This window comes from Colobus angolensis, unplaced genomic scaffold (assembly GCF_000951035.1).
Source record: "Colobus angolensis palliatus isolate OR3802 unplaced genomic scaffold, Cang.pa_1.0 Scaffold268, whole genome shotgun sequence".
Lineage (NCBI taxonomy): Eukaryota > Metazoa > Chordata > Mammalia > Primates > Cercopithecidae > Colobus > Colobus angolensis.
This window is the reverse complement of record NW_012115910.1, coordinates 6,001,695-6,008,878: the sequence shown is the minus strand read 5'-3', so window position 1 is coordinate 6,008,878 and position 7,184 is coordinate 6,001,695. Positions and strand designations below refer to the sequence as shown.

The 7,184-nt window shown below is 38.2% G+C and overlaps 1 pseudogene; it reads right to left on the bottom strand.

Moving 5' to 3' along the window:
• Positions 1-1,525: 1,525 nt before the first annotated feature.
• LOC105515700 lies at positions 1,526-2,862 on the bottom strand (annotated as a pseudogene).
• Between the last annotated feature and the right edge of the window lie 4,322 nt (positions 2,863-7,184).

The following is a 7,184-nucleotide window of genomic DNA, read 5'->3' as shown; positions in this document are numbered from 1 at the left end:
ATTGAATTTTTTTTAATTCAGCAGCTAAATTCCTTTTAAAATGATTTTATGTCTTGTCCTGATTACTAGTGGGAGCTTAGAAATCATACTGAAAACTTACATTAAGTTCCTCATTTATATTTCAGTAAAAATTACCTCAATTGACTTTCATATATATTTTGCAAACTTAGATTAATTTTATCAGAATATCTTTGGTAAAAATTAATGATATGCTTTTATTTCTTTGGAAAACACAATGTATTAGTCAACCTACTGTGGTAAAATCAACTGTGTTTTTCTCAGTAGAGTGATGGTCAATTCTTTTCTTTATTCTTATTAGCAGGGGAGATCAGATACTTTCCCAGTCATAAGGATTCAGAATTACTCATTTGAATGGGAGGATATAATCTCAAAGTTCCTTTTGATGCTAGAAAATATCATCCTAGTCTAAATTAGTTCTTTCTAGTGATAATTCAACAAATGACATTTCTTATAACTGGATTTCACCTTCTTTTCTAGTAAAAGTGCCTTTTAAAATGTATGGATTAGTGAAATGAGCAGAATAAGGAATTTAAAGACATAGGGAAAATAATAAAGTGGTAAGAATTTTCCAAAACCATGCGCTCACTATCTTTTTCTTCACATATTTGATTAGTTTATAGAACTGAATACCTTCACAACTTAGAGTAATAGAAAAACTACCTCTCCACTTTTGTAGTTGTTGTTTGTTTGTTTTCAGAATTTGGCTTCATTATGTAGTAGAGAAATAATTTGGAGTCATTTTGAGACAGAAGTAGGAGTTTTGTCAAGTCAATACCGCATTGCAGTTTGGTCCACTGAAGAAGCTATGCCTGAGATACAAAAGATGCTTCTACACATTACCCGCTTTATGTTCACTTCCTCTCCCCTTTTCTCTCATCAACTTTATTGGGTTAAAACGCCACATACCGCTTTGTATAAATGACTCCCTGTGTCTGGAGTTTGGTTAGAATTTTACATCCTAAACCAAACTTGTGGCTATGCTATTTGCACCCTGCCATAAGACTTGACATAATACAAAATATAAAGTCATAAGAAAAACTTCTGGATGCCACCCCAAACCATGGAGCATTCAATTTAGAATCTCCTGAATATCAGGATGACAGATGACACACAATCTGTATGGATCCAGCTCTTGAGCAGCAGAAGCTCATAATTGCAAAGGCTACACTGATTAAAAGATACAAACACTGTTTCAAGTTGTCTGTATCAGAATCACAATGTTTGTCTGAAACTGATCCTTCACTGGAAAAAAAAAAAAAAAAAAAAACCAGTTTGATTAAATTGAAGGGAATGCGGTAACCTGTGAATTCTGAATAGCCACTCCATGAAAACAAGTTAATATATGATATTAGAAAGATGAAGGGGAGGAGTATTTACTGACACAGCACTCTTCAATCTCTCCATTTTGATTGCAAAAGCAGGTCTTACAATATTGATTCCATATAATATGCATTATTTGCCAAATTTTAAATTTGTCCTAATTGGATAATAACATGTACTGCTGTTAGTCTTCCCCATAGATGTCATTTTCTTATGCTTCATTTCCTCAAAGTCAAACTCTAATCCTGTAATTTTATTTTAGATGTTTTTTAATGTCATCCCAATTGTCTCAAAGTGAGTGGTAGGATTGTATGCACGGGAAATAAAGATCTGGCTTTCTGTCACCAAGGTTTTTGGTACCAGGAGACCACTGATGCTAACAAATTCCCATCTAGTTGGCTCCAAGAGCTCCAAAGCTGGTCTGACTTCCTTCTCAGGCTCCTTGGTCTCCACAGTTGTAGTAACTATGGCAATATACTTCCCTTGTGCTGTCATACTGTGCGCAGAGGAGATCGTGCAAACACAGATATCTGACTTTCGACTGACTTGGTTCTGTGGAATAATGATCTGGCAGGAGTTGACATCACTGGTCTTCTTGATGGGGTGGCTGAGGATGCAAATAACTCTGATTACCTGGCCCACTTTTTCTGGCCAATCTTTTACATAGCGGAGGTCACAGATGAGCTGCTTACAGTGAGCAATTTCTCCTTCGGATTTTACACCAATTACTTTTCCATTCTGCACAATGATTTCTTCAATTGGTTTATTCAGCATATAGGTACTTTCATAAATAGCACTTAGCCTTGCAGAAAACCTTGTGGCAGTTCTCCAAGGCCACAGAGTGGATAAAGGTGTGGACTTTTGCCATATCTTGCCAAAGATTCACTGTCATGTTTAATTCTATTAATGGTTTCACAATATGGTTGATCTAAGTAGTCATCAGTTTTGTAAAGTGCAAGAGCATGACCAGTAAAATCTGTAACATCTTGGCCCAAATCAAATTTCTTATACACCTCTCACATTGTGGTCTTCTTAGGATCAATTCTCACTAAAGTTCTCGGATCTTTTTCATTTAAGTTGGCAACATACACTAGGAATTTCCTGAAGTGATGTTTCTTAAACAGTCCTATTAGGCTAGATGTCAGGGCTTCTGTTTTAGTGGAAGGAACCTTGTAGATTTTTCCACCCTTATGGACAAAGCTCCCTTCAGTCACTAAAATCCAGATAGCCAGTTATCTCTGTATAAAGCAGCATCTTAACCAGCTGACCATTAGCCACAAGGAACTTGGGAATCAAGTCAACATTCCAGTCTCTTCCTCTCCTCATTGATGCTGATGGTGGTCCTGGTATTTTAAATCTTTTGTATAAATCTTCCAGTAATGTTATAGAGGCACTCTCTCCTCCATAGTAAAGGTTTCAATCCATATGAAGAACTTTCTTGCCCTTCACTGACTTTATACTGGAAAGGATACATTCCACCAGGCCAATGCCCAGCACAATCACATTGTACTCCTCATTCATGGTGGGTGGGGCAGGTGTGGATGCAGGACCTCAGAAAGGAAAAGGCGCACGGGCTCCGTGACCACCCTGTGAGGCTGTGAGATGCTCTCTGGCATGAGGGAAACTGGAAGAGTATCTCTCCACTTTTTTTTTTTCTTTTCTGAGACAGAGTCTCGCTGTGTCACCTAGGCTGGAGTGCAGTGGTGTGATCTTGACTCATTGCAACCTCTGCCTCCCAGGTTCATGCAATTCTCCTGCCTCAGACTCATGCAATGGCGTGATCTCGGCTCACTGCAACCTCTGCCTCCCAGGTTCATGCAATTCTCCTGCCTCATCCTCCTGAGTAGCTGGGACTACAGGTGTGCACCACCACACCTGGCCAATTTTTGTATTTTTAGTAGAGATGGAGTTTCACCATGTTGGCCAGGATGGTCTCGATCTCTTGACCTCATGATCTACCTGCCTCGGCCTCCCAAAGTGTTGGGATTACAGGCGTGAGCTACCATGCCCACCCCTCTCCACTATTTAAGGAAATATTATTTCTAGTTAAGTTTACACTGGATCTTCAATTTTATGAAAATCATCTAATTTAAAAATACTGTCAATACTTTTTCTTTGACTTCATTTTCCTAAGTAGACATTTCTCTTGCTTGAGTATGGCCTAAATATATTGTTTTATTTCCATAGCTTGAAGGATATATTGGATTTAACATTATCAACATGTAAATCACTGCTCTGCCACTTACTCAGTTGAGTAAAATGGGAATAATAATATCTACCATGTGAAACTGCAAAATGGGTTACTGATGTGATGTACGGGAGATCCCCAGCACACACAGTATCTGGTGGACAGCTGTCTTTCATAAATATATGTTAAACTGGAAAATCAAGTCATGCTCTCTTTGATTGATTTTTACAAAGAATATGAAACAAGATAGCATAATTAATGATAGAGACAGGGCTTGAACTCAGCCCTTCTCCTGTTTCAATCACCTTTTCAGGCCCATAGGTACAAAGCAAAAACATAAAATAAGAATAAATAAAACAGATAACATGAAAACATTTTTTTCTTATTCCTTAAAACATATGTCTATTTAGCCACACATTCATTGTGATCCAAGTTTCTCCGTAGAGAGCTGTTATCCAGCATTTATTGTGTGTATGGCTGGTTAAAAATGAATGCAAAATTCTCAGCTCTTGCAAACCAATTGCAAAAGACAAAGAATGGCAGCCAAATGGGGAGGATAGGTGTTCCATGAGAACATCTCAGAGAATCGTCAACCAATATGCCCTGCAGTATCAGACTCTATTGATGTTGGTTCTACGCTGAGCTCTACTGCCATTTGCTATTTATTTTGACAAGCAGTTAAACCATCAGGAATGTGCTAATTCATTGCCCCTCTGAAAGGAGATCATGGAGCACAGGGGACAGTTTGGTAAGTAGGCTTCACACTGTGCTATTTTTTTCCCTAAAGGTTTGGTTTATCGTTAAGAAGCAGGGAAATGTGGCAGAAAAACAAAACAAAACAAAACAAAACAAAATAAAACAAAACACCATGGCCTGGATTATAAGACACCCCTTTTTTTTTGGAGATGGTGTCTTGCTCTGTCTCCCAGGCTGAAGTGCAGTGGCGTGATCTCAGCTCACTGCAAGCTCCACCTCCCCGGTTCATGCCATTATCCTGCCTCAGCCTCCCGAGTAGCTGGGACTACAGGTGCCTGCCACCACGTCCAGTTAATTTTTGTGTATTTTTAGCAGAGATGGAGTTACACTGTGTTAGCCAGGATGGTCTTGATCTCCTGACTGATTATCCACCTGCCTCGGCCTCCCAAAGCATTGGGATTACAGGCGTGAGCCAACATGCCTGGTCTATAAGACGCTTTTTTTCTAGCTCCATTTTGCTAAAAATTCTCAATATATAGGTTAGGATATTTAATTTTATGTGACAACTTAACTGGATCATAGAGTGCCTAGATAATTGGTTCAATATCATTCTAGGTGTATCTGTGAGGGCATTTGTGGATGTGATTAACATTGGAATCAGTAGACTGAGTAGAACAGATTATCCTTCCCCAAGTGGGTGTACAGCATCATCTACTTAGGTGAAGACCTGAATAGAACAAAAAGTTGAAGGAAGGAAGAATTCACTCTCCTCTCTGTGTGAAGGCTTGAGCTGGAATGTTGGTCTTCTGTTGCCCTCAGACTGGAAATTACATCACAGATGCCCCTGATTCTCAGGCCTTTAAACTCAGACTGAAATTATGCAACTGGTTTTCTTGGGTCTTCAACACCCAGAGATCAAATTACAGGGATTTCTCAGTATCCATAATCATGTGAGCCTATTTCTTATAATAAATATCTTTCTATATATTGCATATGTAGATACAGATATATGATATCTATTATATTCCATCTACATACTGTGAAAGCATATGTATCTTTAGATCTGTATCTATATGCATGTATCCGTGTATGTATGGATGTAAGTATATATGTATGTATATCTATTTACCTACCAATCATCTATTTTATTGGTTCTGTTTTTCTGGAGAAACTTGGCTAGTGAAATGTATCCTTAGGCAATTTTATCATTGTGTAAACATCATACAGTGTACCTACACAATCAAAGATGGTATAGTGTACTACACACCTAAACTATATGGTATAGCCTATTGCTTCTAGGCTATAAGCCTGTACATCATGTACTAAATACGGTAGGCAATTGTAAAACAATGGCAAATATTGGTTTATCTAAACTTAGAAAAGTTGGTGGAAGGTGGAAGCATGAAAGATTAAAAAATGATACACTTTTATAGGGAGTTTATCATGAACGGAGCTTATAGGACTGTAAGTTGCCCTGGGTGAGACAGTGGGTGAATGCTAAGTAAATGTGAAGGCCTAGAACATTATGACCCACCACTGTTGACTTTGTAAACACTATAAACTTAGGCTACATACGATTTATTGAAAAATATTTTTCTCCAATAAAAAATTAATCCTAGCTTCCTGTAACTTTTTTACTTTATTAACACTTAGCTTGAAACACATTGTGCAAAGGTACAAAATTATTTCCTTTCTTTACATTTTTATTCTATATACTGTTTTCTGTTTTTAAATCTTAATTTTATTTACTTTTTAAACTTTTTGTTAAAAACTGACACAGAAATACACACACTAGCTAAGGCCTACACAGGTCAGCATTGTCAATATCATGGTCTTCCACCTCCACATCTTGTCCCACTGGGAGCTCTTCAGGGAAAATAACATGCATGGAGCTGTCATTTCCTGTGATAACAATGCCTTCTTCTGGATACCTCCTGAAGGACCTGCCTGAAGATGTTTTACAGTTAACTTTTTTTTTTAAGTAGAAGTACACTTTAAAACAGTAATGAAAGCATAATATAGTAAATACAAAACCAGTAACATAGTCATTTATTACAATTATCAATTATTATGAACTGTACATCACTGTATCTGCTACAATTTTATATAACTGGTCACACAGTAGATTTCACTACACCAGCATGTCCCCAAACATGTGAGTGATGCTTTATGCTACCTCACCATGGGTATGACGTCACTAGGCAATAGGAGATTTTTAGCTCTATTGTACTCTCATGGGACCATCCTCGTACATACGTTTCATCTTTGATGTGTGGCATCATTATGCAACACATGACCATGGATAGCAATACTATTTCCAAATCATACCCTGGATTCTTCCTCTTCTCCCCGCTGCCTCATTGTGTTGGCAGTTTTTCCAGTCCTCATTCACCTGGATCATAGCAATAGCCATCTAACCAGTTTATTTCCTTTCTTGACATCCTATATTATAGTATTTATCTCCACCATAGCCTGGGTTATCATCTATAAATGAAAATCAGTTCACGACTTTTTCACATTTAAAACTATCAGAGGCTTCCCATCAGAGTATAAACCCTACCTCCTTTCCACGGCTTGCACAGGTTCTTCACGGTCTGCCACTGGCTACTGCCCCCACTTCATTCCACACCATCCTTGAGCAGGCCACCAAGTTCATCCACGGTGTCTTTTGTCACGTGTGGGCTTTTGCATAATTACCAGAGGGACTTCACACTAGGAGGCATTTCCAGCCTGATACACTCTTTTCTATGACATTCATGCCGCAGATTGCTTCTTCTCGTTCAGATTTCAGAAACAACTTTCCAGATGGTCTCAGTCAGCTGTCGTGATTCTCTTGTCCACTCCACAGTAATCCCTGCTCAGTGTAAATCACTATTTCCTAGTTTTCAAATGATTAAATAAATGTATTGATGTATTCGTTGATGTGCTTCCTCTCTGTCTGGCTCATGAGGATGTGTAT